Raw genomic sequence first — 14,009 nt, forward strand, 5'->3', positions numbered from 1 at the left:
ATATGCACAAAAAGCTTGTTTCTCTCAAATTTGGTACACACATTTGCTTACATCCCTGTTAGTGAGCATTTCTCATTTGCCAAGATAATCCATCCACCTGACAAGTATGGCATATCAAGAAGCTGATTAAACAGCATGATCATTACACAGGTGCACCTAAAAAGGCCACTAAAAATATGCAGTTTTGGCAAACACAATGTCACAGATGTCTCAAGTTGAGGGTGCGTGCAATTGGCATGCTGACTGCAGGAATTTCCACCTGAGCGGTTGACAGAGAATTTAATGTTAATTTCTCTACAATAAGCAGCCTCCAATGTCATTTTAGAGAATTTGTCAGTACGTCCAACCAGGCTCAAAACCGCAGACCCAGCGCATGGGCGAGCGGTTTGCTTATGTCAACGTTGTGAACAGAGAGCCCCATGGTGGCTGTGGGGTTATTGTATGGGCAGGCATAAGCTATGGTTAACAAACACAACTGCATTTTATTGATGGCAATTTGAAGGCACAGAAATACCGGCCCATTTTTTTTAAGGTACAGTATCTGTGACCAACATATGCATATCTGTTATCTGTATTCCCATGTGAAATCCATAGATTAGGGCCTAATGCATTTATTTCAATTGACTTGTTTCCTCATATGAACTGTAAAATCTTGGTAATTGTTGCATTTATATTTTTGTTCAGTTTATACTAGATGTGTTACCATATTAACACAAGAGTTCTAGAACCCACAATATTAAAGTTGATCTTTAATATATCTTCCTTGTTCAGGGGCAGAACAGATATGTACCTTGTCAGCTCAGGGATTCAATCCACCAACATTTGAATTACTGGCCAAATGCTCTAACCACTGAGCTACCTGCACAATGGTGAAAACTTGGGGGAAACTTAGAGAGTTTAGTAATAATCCATTTAGTATAAAGGAAAATAAACAAAAAAAGGTGGTCCTCCAACCCTGGAAGCATACATTTTGCAGAAAGTGCTACGCTCAAATCAATTTAAATTATACCTGGACGTAAGCAGCATTACTCCGTGAGAGGCTAGCGCTGTTCATTGTAAAATGACGCTATTTTTCTGTTTTCAAGAATGACACATGGGTCACACCAGAGAACATTTGGTAAAGTGGCTTGCGCTCTGCTCACGCTGGCGTAAAAACAAAATCTGTGTCCAGTGTAGCAGCTAAAAACCTAGAGTTTCGCCAAGCCCCAGTGTAGCTCCCATGTGAGGGGGAGAGGGTGGTAAAGGAGGTAAATTGTGATTGAAGCCATGTGAGAAATGAATCATGTTTGACCTGTAACTTGTTTTGAGTGCAGATGGATTTACCCTACCTCCACATTTACATTTACATTTAGAGCAGAGCAGCGAACAGTTTTGACTGGGCTGAGCGGGAACTGTACTTCCTCAGAGGTAGGGAGGCGAGCAGGCCAGAGGTGGATGAACGCAGTGCCCTTGTTTGGGTGTAGGGCCTGATCAGAGCCTGAAGGTACGGAGGTGCCATTCCCCTCACAGCTCCGTAGGCAAGCACCATGGTCTTGTAGCGGATGCGAGCTTCAACTGGAAGCCAGTGGAGAGAGCGGAGGAGCGGGGTGACGTGAGAGAACTTGGGAAGGTTGAACACCAGACGGGCTGCGGCGTTCTGGATGAGTTGTAGGGGTTTAATGGCACAGGCAGGGAGCCCAGCCAACAGCGAGTTGCAGTAATCCAGACGGGAGATGACAAGTGCCTGGATTAGGACCTGCGCCGCTTCCTGTGTGAGGCAGGGTCGTACTCTGCGAATGTTGTAGAGCATGAACCTACAGGAACCTACAGGAACGGGTCACCGCCTTGATGTTAGTTGAGAACAACAGGGTGTTGTCCAGGATCACGCCAAGGTTCTTAGCACTCTGGGAGGAGGACACAATGGAGTTGTCAACCGTGATGGCGAGATCATGGAACGGGCAGTCCTTCCCCGGGAGGAGGAGCAGCTCCGTCTTGCCGAGGTTCAGCTTGAGGTGGTGATCCGTCATCTACACTGATATGTCTGCCAGACATGCAGAGATGCGATTCGCCACCTGGTTATCAGAAGGGGGAAAGGAGAAGATTAATTGTGTGTCGTCTGCATAGCAATGATAGGAGAGACCAGAATGTTGATATTGCTGAACAGGAATAAGATGCATGACAGGGCCAGCAGGAAGAAGATACAGATAAATCTGGTAACTGTTTGCCCTATAAGTGTTTGCACATGTGCATAAATAGAGCAGAACTAGAAAATCTGCATTCATTTAGCATAGCAGGCTTCACAAAGATGGCGCCAAAGAACATGGCTGACGTTTTACATTCTCCCAACCAATTGTGCAATTTTTTTTGTGTTTTATGTAACTTGTTTTTTTACTTATTGTGTACATAATGTTTCTGCTACTGTCTCTTACGACCGAAAATAACTTACCGCGAACAGGAAGAAACTTTTTCCTTTAAAAACTTTTTAGGGCTAGGCCCCTTTTTTCTCGATTTCCCCTGAATGACATACCCAAAGTAAACTGCCTGTTGCTCAGGCCCTGAAGCCAGGATATGCATATAATTGGTACCATTGGAAAAAAAACACTTTGAAGTTTGTAGAAATGTTAAAATAATGTAGGAGAATATCACACAATAGATACGGTAGGAGAAAATCCAAAAGAATAACCAACCAGAATTTCTGTTTTGAGAGACCATGCTCTTACAATGGCAAGTATAAGGGCATACTCAATTCTAGCTCCCATGATGCAATTCCTATGGCATCCACAGGGTGCCAGCAGTCAATATTTAAGGTTTCAGGCTTGTAACATCCAAAACGAATAAGAAATATCAGTTTTAGTACAGGGACACAGTCTTGGAAATTTGTGTTTGCATGCGTGATGAAGACAGGACGCACCTGCTAAAAAAACGGTTTCCTATTGAACATACTTCTTTCCGTAAGAAATATTATAGTTTGATTACATTTTAGGGTATTTGAGGAGTACAGAGAAATGTATTTTGACTTGTTGAAACAAAGTTTAAGGGTAGATATTCGGATTCTTTCTCTGCATGTTGAACGAGTGGATTACTCAAATCGATGGCGCCAACTAAACTGACTTTTTGGGATATGAAGAAGGATTTTATCTAACAAAACAACACTACATGTTATAGCTGGGACCCTTTGGATGACAAATCAGAGGAAGATTTTCAAAAAGCAAGTGAATATTTAAATCGCTATTTATGAATTTATGAAACCTGTGCCGGTGGAAAAATATTTTGATGTGGGGCGCCGTCCTCAAACAATCGCATGGCATGTTTTCGCTGTAATAGCTACTGTAATTGGACAGTGCAGTTAGATTAACAAGAATTTAAGCTTTCAACCGATATGACAATTGTATGTACCTACATTAAAAAATATATATATTTCAACTTTTTTTAACCAGGTAGGCTAGTTGAGAACAAGTTCTCATTTACAACTGCGACCTGGCCAAGATAAAGCAAAGCAGTGCAACACAAACAACAACACAGAGTTACACATGGAATAAACAAGCGTACAGTCAATAACACAATAGAAAAAAAAGAAAGTCTATATACAGTGTGTGCAAATGGCGTGAGGAGGTAAGGCAATAAATAGGCCATAGTAGCAAGTAATTACAATTTAGCAAATTAACACTGGAGTGATAGATGTGCAGATGATGATGTGCAAGTAGAAATACAAGTGTTTTTTTATTTAATTTTTATTTCACCTTAATTTAACCAGGTAGGCTAGTTGAGAACAAGTTCTCATTTACAACTGCGACCTGGCCAAGATAAAGCAAAGCAGTGTGACACCGACAACAACACAGAGTTACACATGGAGTAAACAATAAACAAGCCAATAACACAATAAACAAGTCAATGACACAGTAGAAAAAAGAAAGTCTATATACAGTGTGTGCAAAAGGCATAAGGAGGTAGGCAATAAATAGGCCATAGGAGTGAATAATTTCAATTTAGCAGATTAACACTGGAGTGATAAATGAGCAGATGATGATGTGCAAGTAGAGATACAGGTGTGCAAAAGAGCAGAAAAGTAAATAAAATAAAAACAGTATGGGGATGAGGTAGGTAGATTGGGTGGGCAATTTACAGATGGACTATGTACAGCTGCAGCGATCAGTTAGCTGCTCAGATAGTTGATGTTTAAAGTTGGTGAGGGAAATAAAAGTCTCCAACTTCAGCGATTTTTGCAATTCGTTCCAGTCACTGGCAGCAGAGAACTGGAAGGAAAGGCGGCCAAATGAGGTGGCTTTGGGGATGATCAGTGAGATATACCTGCTGGAACGTGTGCTACGGGTGGGTGTTGTTATCGTGACCAGTGAACTGAGATAAGGTGGAGCTTTACCTAGCATAGACTTATAGATGACCTGGAGCCATTGGGTCTGGCGACGAATATGTAGCGAGGGCCAGCCGATTAGAGCATACAGGTCGCAGTGGTGGGTGGTATAAGGTGTTTTAGTAACAAAACGGATGGCACTGTAATAGACTGCATCCAGTTTGCTGAGTAGAGTATTGGAAGCTATTTTGTAGATGACATCGCCGAAATCGAGGATCGGTAGGATAGTCAGTTTTACCAGGGTAAGTTTGGCGGCGTGAGTGAAGGAGGCTTTGTTGCGAAATAGAAAGCTGATTCTAGATTTGATTTTGGATTGGAGATGTTTAATATGAGTCTGGTTTACAGTCTAGCCAGACCTAGGTATTTGTAGTTGTCCACATATTCTAAGTCAGAACCGTCCAAAGTAGTGATGCTAGTCAGGCGGGCGGGTGCGGGCAGCGAACAGTTGAAAAGCATGCATTTAGTTTTACTAGCATTTAAGAGCAGGCCACAGAAGGAGTGTTGTATGACATTGAATCTCGTTTGGAGGTTTGTTAACACAGTGTCCAAAGAAGGGCCAGATGTATACAGAATGGTGTCGTCTGCGTAGAGGTGGATCAGGGAATCACCCGCAGCAAGAGTAACATTATTGATATATACAGAGAAAAAGTCGGCCCGAGAATTGAACCCTGTGGCACCACCATAGAGACTGCCAGAGGTCCGGACAACAGGCCCTCCGATTTGACACACTGAACTCTGTCTGAGAAGTAGTTGGTGAACCAGGCGAGGCAGTCATTTGAGAAACCAAGGCTGTTGAGTCTGCCGATAAGAATGTGGTGATTGACAGAGTCGAAAGCCTTGGCCACGTTGATGAGTACAATCTTGGCCAGGCTGCACAGTACAATCTTTTATCATTGGCGGTTATGATATCGTTTAGTACCTTGAGCGTGGCTGAGGTGCCCCTGTGACCAGTTCAGAAACCGGATTGCACAGCGGAGAAAGTACGATGGGATTCAAAATGGTCAGTGATCTGTTTATTAACTTGGCTTTCGAAGATTTTAGAAAGGCAGGGCAGGATGGATATAGGTCTATAACAGTTTGGGTCTAGAGTGTCACCCCCTTTGAAGAGGGGAATGACCGCGGCAGCTTTCCAATCTTTGGGGATCTCAGACGATACGAAAGAGAGGTTGAACAGACTGGTAATAGGGGTTGAAACAATGACGGCGGATAATTTTAGAAGAGAGGGTCCAGATTGTCTAGCCCAGCTGATTTGTACGGGTCCATGTTTTGCAGCTCTTTCAGAACATCTGCTATCTGGATTTGGATGAAGGAGAAGCTGGGAGGCTTAGGTGAGTAGCTGCGGGGGGTGCAGAGCTGTTGGCCTGGGTTGGGGTAGCCAGGAGGAAAGCATGGCCAGCCGTAGAGAAATGTTTATTGAAATTCTTGATTATCGTGGATTTGTCCGATGGTGACAGTGTTACCTAGCCTCAGTGCAGTGGGCAGCTGGGAGGAGGTGCTCTTGTTCTCTATGGACTTTACAGCGTCCCAAAACCTTTTGAAGTTAGAGCTACAGGATGCACATTTTTTTTGTCCATGTTTACTTGATTAGGGTGTAAAACTTGATGGGTGAAGTCCAGAGCCAACTGAAGATATGTAGTATATATATATATGAGTGTGAGTGTGAGTGTGAGTGTGAGTGTGAGTGTGAGTGTGAGTGTGAGTGTGAGAGAGAGAGAGAGAGAGAGAGAGAGAGAGAGAGAGAGAGAGAGAGAGAGAGAGAGAGAGAGAGAGAGAGAGAGAGAGAGAGAGAGAGAGAGAGAGAGAGAGAGAGAGAGAGAGAGAGAGAGAGAGAGAGAGAGAGAGAGAGAGAGAGAGAGAGAGAGAGAGAGAGAGAGAGAGAGAGAGAGAGAGAGAGAGAGAGAGAGAGAGAGAGAGAGAGAGAGAGAGAGAGAGAGAGAGAGAGAGAGAGAGAGAGAGAGAGAGAGAGAGAGAGAGAGAGAGAGAGAGAGAGAGAGAGAGAGAGAGAGAGAGAGAGAGAGAGAGAGGTTGGAGCTCGTTTTCTTATTTCCTACGTACTCATACTTGTGTACACCTGCAGAAGCTGTATGGGCATGTGGTGGGTGGAGAGAGAGATAAACAAAATAGCAGCTGATGAAGTTGATAACAAGACAGATTGTTGTCAGCTTGCAAATGTTTGCTAAACTGTATACGCAAACCTCTCTCTGACCTTTGGTTCCTGGTGCATCGCTGGTGGCTATAGTATGGCTGGTGGCTATAGTATGGCTGGTGGCTATAGTATGGCTGGTGCCTGGTTGTGGTTGCTTGTGATCATGGGTTCTGTCCCGGATTTGGGTAGTCAGTTCGTGCCCCTCACGTCCTTTGTCAGGGCTGGACATGGACATATCCTCTGTCTGGGACGATCTGCTCAGTGCGTCTGTATCTGATGGACATCACGGATGATAAAGGACAACTGTGGTCAGCAGCTACAGCACAGAAAGGCTCTCTACTCTCATCTCAGTGCATGTATGAATGATATCTCCATACAGTAATTGATAAACGTGTACTAGACTACAATTACAATGTTTTATTTTACCTTTCTCTTCGTTGGTCCCTTTCTTGTTCCTAAACAACATACAGAAAACAATTACATTTACTGCCAAAATGGTCTGCAAAATATTATAGTATTGTTATTTCCCCATAACTGATGGAAGAAATGTTTTCTATTGAAATCAATGGTTTTCATTTTTTGTTACACCAGAAGAAAAATGACTTATTGGCGAAACCAACCACATTGGTTTCATAGACTCACCGATGATGAGTTATACCGAAATAGAGACCAAGAGTCACAGCAACCACTACCGACATCACAGCGACTGCTATACCTGCTGCTCCCGCTGGGCTCAGGGGTGGAGGGGTTTTAGCTGCAGTGCACCAACACAGGAACTCAATCAATAAACAAAACACAACCTATAGAACTGATGCTGATGTGATGTTGATCGTTTTTGCCATTAGTTAGCTTTGATGGTCTACATCTAATGGTGAATGTATCAGAGACCAGTACCTTTAACTAACAGACTGTGGCCCATAGAGACAACGTTTTCAGTGAGATCATTCCTAGCATCACATCTGTAGTCCCCGCTGTTGTTGTAGCTGACGCTCCTTATGATGTATCCAGCTTCATGAACACCTGTCCTTTGCCCATTGAACAACCAGGTGAACGTAGCAGGCGGTACAGACTGAACAGAGCAGGAAATGAGGGTGAATGACTCCCCCCTCAGCGATGTGTTGGCACAGGATGGTATTGGAATCTGGTATTGGGTCTTCTGCTCATGTAAGCCCATGAGCAGAAGACCCTCAGACTGTATTAGTAAACACAACATGTACAGATGTAGGATCTTAATTTGAGCCAGTATGCTACAGCAGGAAAATGATCAATTATTTATTGTTTTATAATTCAATCAAATTTCAATCAATCAATCAAATGAATTTATAAAACCCTTCTTACATCAGCTGATGTCACAAAGTGCTGGGCAGAAACCCAGCCTAAAACCCCAAACAACAAGCAATGCAGGTGTAGAAGCACGGTGGCTAGGAAAAACTCCCTAGAAAGGCCAGAACCTAGGAAGAAACCTAGAGAGGAACAAGGCTATGAGGGGTGGCCAGTCCGGCTGTGCCGGGTGGATATTATAACAGAACATGGTCAAGATGTTCAAATGTTCATAGATGACCAGCAGGGTCAAATAATAATAATCACAGTAGTTGTAGGGTGCAACAGGTCAGCACCTCAGGAGTAAATGTCAGTTGGCTTTTCATAGCCGATCATTGAGAGTATCTCTACCGAATGGACATCTTCGTAGGAGTTGCTAAATTCTTCGTAAGGAAAAACAAGTCTGAATTTTCAAAATAGAAACTACAAACTTCAGAAACCTTTTAAAACTTCTCACGAGTCACCAACTCTGATCCGGTAGCACCCCCCACCCCACTGAGTAGCATAGCTAGCATAGCGTCACAAGTAACTTGTAGCATCTAAATATCATTAAATCACAAGTCTAAGACACCAGATGAAAGATACAGGTCTTGTGAATAAAGCCACCATTTCAGATTTTTAAAATGTTTTACAGGGAAGACACAATATGTAAATCTATTAGCTAACCACGTTAGCAAAGGACACGATATTTCCTGCGTCAGTAGCTATCACTAATTCGACTAAATAAAAATATATATAGCCACTAACCAAGAAACAACTTCATAAGATGACAGTCTGATAACATATTTATGGTATAGCATAGTTTTTTTGGGGAAAAATTTGCATTTTTCAGGTATAAATCACAGTTCTACATTGCAGCTGCAATCTGAAATAGTGCTGACCCAGCCAGAACAATTACAGAGACCAACGTCATATAACAAATTACTCATCTTAAAACATTTCAGAAAAATACACAGCGTACAGATATTGAAAGCCCAACATCTGGTGAATCCAAACAATATTTCAGATTTATGAAATGTTTTATAACGAAAACAAAATGTAGCGCTAAATTAGCATAGCTATACCAGGCAGATTCGGCTAGGCGCCCACGGCCAGTTCACATGCACAACAGATATGATATAACATCGTAAATTGGGTCTTACTATGGCTGATCTTTCATCAGAATGTTGATCAAAGTGTCCTTTGTCAAGATGAGTCGTTGGTTCCGTTCAGAATTGTTCCTTGCCCACTCCATTTAGCACAGGTACCGGTCGAGTGGCACGGATCTCTCAAACGTAAATAAATTCAGACAACGGAACACCACAAAACTCCCGAAAAAATTCAAATAATCTGATTAAACTATATTGAAAAAACATACATTACGATGATCTGGTCACATGTATCAAACAAACTTCGAGACGGAGATAGTTTTCATCCATAATGGCCGCACAAAAGAAGACAATCGCAGCTATAAGTCGCACGATTTAGACAACCGGAAGTTGTCGGTCACGCCAAAGAATTAGCTCTCATTTCACGTCAGTCCCAGATAAACAAGATATTTTTCCTCTGACGTCCTCTTGACACCCAGAGGAAGGCCAATGAGGTGTGTTTCGGGTCATAGGGGGCACGACCATATATAGGCAGAGCGTTGAAGCTGGCATACACATCTTGCTTTTTTCTTCTTGGTCATGGAAAGTGCTGTCAAATGACTTCTGTATCACTCAGAGACAAAATTGAAACGGTTTTAGAAACTAGAGATTGTTTTCTTTCCAATGGTATTATTTATATGCATATAGTAAGAGCAATAATTGAATAAGAGGCAGTTTAATCTGTAGAGCAAATTATGCTAATGGGAAAATAGCACCCCCTGTATTCTCAAGAAGTTAAAACCTCAATACACTACACTTTTTAAATTTCCTGCTAAGCAGGAAAATTATCCTGCAACACAGTAGTCAAATTACGATCCTATGATGATGGCCAAGAATTCTTCCTGACCACATGACCTGACCAGGAAAAAAGTGGGCTCTAAGAACTGGGCATTATGAGTGTAATATCTCATAGGGCAGTTTTCCCAGACACAGATTAAAGGTACACTATGCAGAAATCGCTCCGCCATTTCCTGGTTGCTAAAATTCAAATAGTTTCAGTTTATGTGACAAAACAAGCAAGCATTGTGTAGACAATCATTGAACCTTCTAAATCACTTTTAAATATCTTTTCCACAACCAAAAATATAGTATTTTCATCAGTTTTAAACTGGTGTACAAAACCGAAAGTAAAAGATGCAAAAATGGAATTTAAAAACTGGAAACATAGAAATAGCGCACATAGAACAGATCTACGGCTTCTTAGACTTGTTTTTAATGAGAATGACAGATCTATAACTCACGCTTCTATGTGAATTTGGTCGATTCGCCCAAGAAGTTACATATTGCAGCTTTAAGCCTAGTCCTGGATTTAAAATACTTGGAAGCGTGCTTGTTAGTTCAGGACTAGGCTTAATCTGTGTCTGAGAATCCAACCCATAGAGTATTATATTAGTTGTAGACCTTTACTCACAGTTCACTATTACATTATAGGAGGCAGTAGCAGAGCTGGCAGGGTTGGTGAGTTTACACACATATTCTCCGCTGTCATGTCTTTTCACAGGATTGATGGATACTTTCCTGTTTTCCAATGAGAATAATTTGTTGCCACCAGCAGACGGAGGCTGACCTTCCTTCATCCATTGTATAGTAGTGATGTTACCAGCAGCCTCACAGGTTAAGGTGGCGGATCTCCAATCTGCAAACAGATGGTTTGGTGGTCCTGTGATGTTGGCATCAGATACATTCTCTGTAAAACAAGACGATATAGCCAAAGACTGAGGAATATCAAATACACCACAATGATGATGATTTTTATGGTTTTGATGTTGATAAGGTCAAGTGAATATCTATTTCAAACTTTCCTCATTGTAACTAAACTCTTAAAGCTAGAATCCTTATTGCCACATACATTTTCTGACTTCTAAATTGATGACATATACCCATTGATTATTGAATGTAACTTCCCACTGGGCACACTGGTTGAATTAATGTTGTTAGCACCTGAAATTACGTTGAATTGATGTATGTGCCTCATAATCTTAGTTCAACAGTTATATCCCATCATAACCCAAAAATATAAGCTTGTTTTAGTCCAATGTTTGTATATATATAAATGTAAACTATAATGTTGATATCATGGATGGTTAGTCCTTGAATCCATGGCTCTGTCTATGAATTTGAGAATTGTTCCATTTCACCAGGCCCATATCTCAGCTTTTTACCAAAACTGAAGCAACACAACCACTTTGTTATTGTTTCATTTAAGGATTTGAGCTTTAACTCTCTTTGTCGTGGCACTTGGACTTACCATACACAACCAGTTCAGTTGATTGTTTCTGCTGTAGCTGTTGTTATAGCCACTCTGTATTCTCCTCTGTCAGCCAGGCTCAGATTCCTGAGTTCCAGAGATCCAGTAGTTTTGTTCAGAGTGATCCTGTCTCCGTATCCAGACCCTATAGAGTCATCCCCGGTAGAGGTTATAATACTGACTCCACCAACCCTCCAGGATATTGTTTTGAACGATCGGTTGGTGGATTTAGATTTGTGATGAACATCACTGTCCCTCCTTCTGCTCCATTCACAGGGCCTTATTGTAACACACCCACAGAGACCTGGAGGGAATACAGGGCGGCAGAGAGCATGGGCTCAGACAACATACTGTACATGTAGGTACACACTGTACACTAAAACGTTCCATCATCCAGGACCGCTCTAAATGACAGACTCAGAGAACAGGCCCAGTAACAATCACACACTACTAATAGTCAGACATAGCTAGCTATACGTACACACAACACAGACAGACTGTCTTGCACAAAAAGGGTGTAGCCAACATTTGTAGTTCAAACACAGGAGAATAGGACGTGGAATCAACATTTTACTAATTTCACGTGGTGTCTGACAAATACATTAATAAATCAACTGAATAAGGCATGATCAGTGACAGAGAGTTTTCTCCCCTACTTTGGTAATCAGAGTGTAATTACTGTACTCTACTGTACACAGTAATCTATAGTACAATAATTTAATTTCAATGAAAGGAAACTGTAGCTGTATGAAATGAGCAACGAGTGTAGTTATTGTGCAGTTAGGGCTACGTGCAATTACAAGGAGGGTAACAACGAGGTTTAAAGAGATAAAGAATATATCTGCTTTACCTAATATATCTGCGTTTCACAGAGTGAGAGAGATGGCTACTGCAGTTTCCATTGCTGTTGGAATACTTTGTTCTGTTCCAGATTTAGAGAGTGCTTCTAGTACACTCACAGTATGATGCTATAGAATAGGCTGAGGTGACAAGGAAGTTCCGGTGACAAGGTGACAAGGAAGTTCCCCATTTAGCATAAGCCACATTGCAGTGACCTTTGTATTGGTTCAGGTAATGGCCCTGTAATGTTATTTTGATACAGATATTCATGGTTTACTGTACATGAAGGACAGGAGTTCGGTAAACTGGATAATGATCTGCATGGCAGATAAACACACACCGTTTCCTAACATCGTCATTCATGAATGTGATTCGCCATTCAGGATTGGGCCTTGCTGTGGACCATGATCGGGAATGAAGTTAGGGCACAAGGATGAGGACCAAAACTACAGCTTTTAATTAATCCAATAAACAAGCTCTAGTTTAGTTGTCAACCCAAACATGAACTTGAACTACAAACAAGTTGTGGCTCTTATAACTTTATTCAGTCTTTACCTGGACAGCCACACCCTCAATTAGCCAATTACTCACATTTGTTAGACAATGTTACGTTTTTGGTAACATTTCCCTTTATTATAAATACACTGAACAAAAATAGAAATATAACATGCAACAAACAAAGATTTTACTGAGTTTCAGTTCATATAAGGAAATCAGTCAATTTAAATAAATAAATTAGGCTGTAATCTATAGATTTAACATGATTGGGAATACAGATATGCATCTGTTGGTCACAGAAACCTTTAAAAAGAAAAGTAGGGGCGTGGATCAGAAAACCAGTCAGTATCTGGTGTGACCACCATTTGCCTCATGCAGCGTGATGTAACGTTGCTTCTAACTCACACTCTCAAACACATAAACACATAGATCCCCTGAACGCAGCTCACATTCCAGATCCTAATCACCTGAATTCTGATCACCTGTTCACACACCTGTATGTCATTATCACACACTATTTAGTTCAGTTCTTTGCACCCTGTCATTGTGAGGTATTGTTTGTTTTGTGACACCCTTTTAGTTGAAGTGCTGGGTGTCCTGTAATGGAATCCTCCTATGTATGATAGTTTTTGCCTGCCTCACTAACGATGCCTTTTTGCCTATTCCCTGTCTGTATTTTAGCAGATCGGATTTCCTGTTATCAACCTATTGCCTGATCTTCCGGACAACGTTACTAGCCTTTTCCCTGCCTGTACTGTTGCCTTTTTGGACCCTCTGTGTATGACCTTCTGCCTACCCCTGGACCCAGCTACCTGCCTGCCCCTGTGGTCCTTTACAAATAAATAACCTGCGTTCGAAACCAATTCGGTCTCCCATTGCGTTCATTACATGTAGAGTTGATCAGGCTGTTTATTGTGCCTGTGGAATGTTTTCCCACTTCTCTTCAATGGCTGTATGAATTTGCTGGGCATTGGCGGGAACTGGAACATGCGGTGGATGAATGACACGACAATGGGCCTCTGGATCTTGTCACGGTATCTCTATGCATTCAAATTACGATCGATAAAATGCAATTGTGTTTGTCTGTATCTTTTGCCTGCCCATACCATAACCCCACTGCCACCATGGGGCACTCTGTTCACAACGTTGACATCAGCAAACCACTCGCCCACACGACGCCATACACACTGTCTGCCATCTGCCCGGAACAGTTGAAACCAGGATTCATCTGTGAAGGGCACACTTCGCCAGTGGCCATCGACAGTGAGCATTTGCCCACTGAAGCAGGTTACAACGCCAAACTGCAGTCTTGTCATGGTACCCTGGTGAGGACAACGAACACGCAGATGAGACAGTTTGGTCCTGGGCTGGCATGGTTGTACATGGTCTGCGGTTGTGAGGCCTCTTGGACATACTGCCAAATTCTCTAAACCGGCTTATGGTAGAGAAATTAATATTAGGTTCTCTGGCAACAGCTCTGGT

The 14,009-nt window shown here is 42.0% G+C and overlaps 1 pseudogene; it reads right to left on the reverse strand.

The window, feature by feature from the left end:
* Window positions 1-1,066: 1,066 nt before the first annotated feature.
* LOC139572567 (cell adhesion molecule CEACAM6-like) lies at window positions 1,067-13,843 on the reverse strand (annotated as a pseudogene).
* Window positions 13,844-14,009: the final 166 nt, after the last annotated feature.

Source organism: Salvelinus alpinus, chromosome 4 (genome assembly GCF_045679555.1).
Source record: "Salvelinus alpinus chromosome 4, SLU_Salpinus.1, whole genome shotgun sequence".
Taxonomy (NCBI): domain Eukaryota; kingdom Metazoa; phylum Chordata; class Actinopteri; order Salmoniformes; family Salmonidae; genus Salvelinus; species Salvelinus alpinus.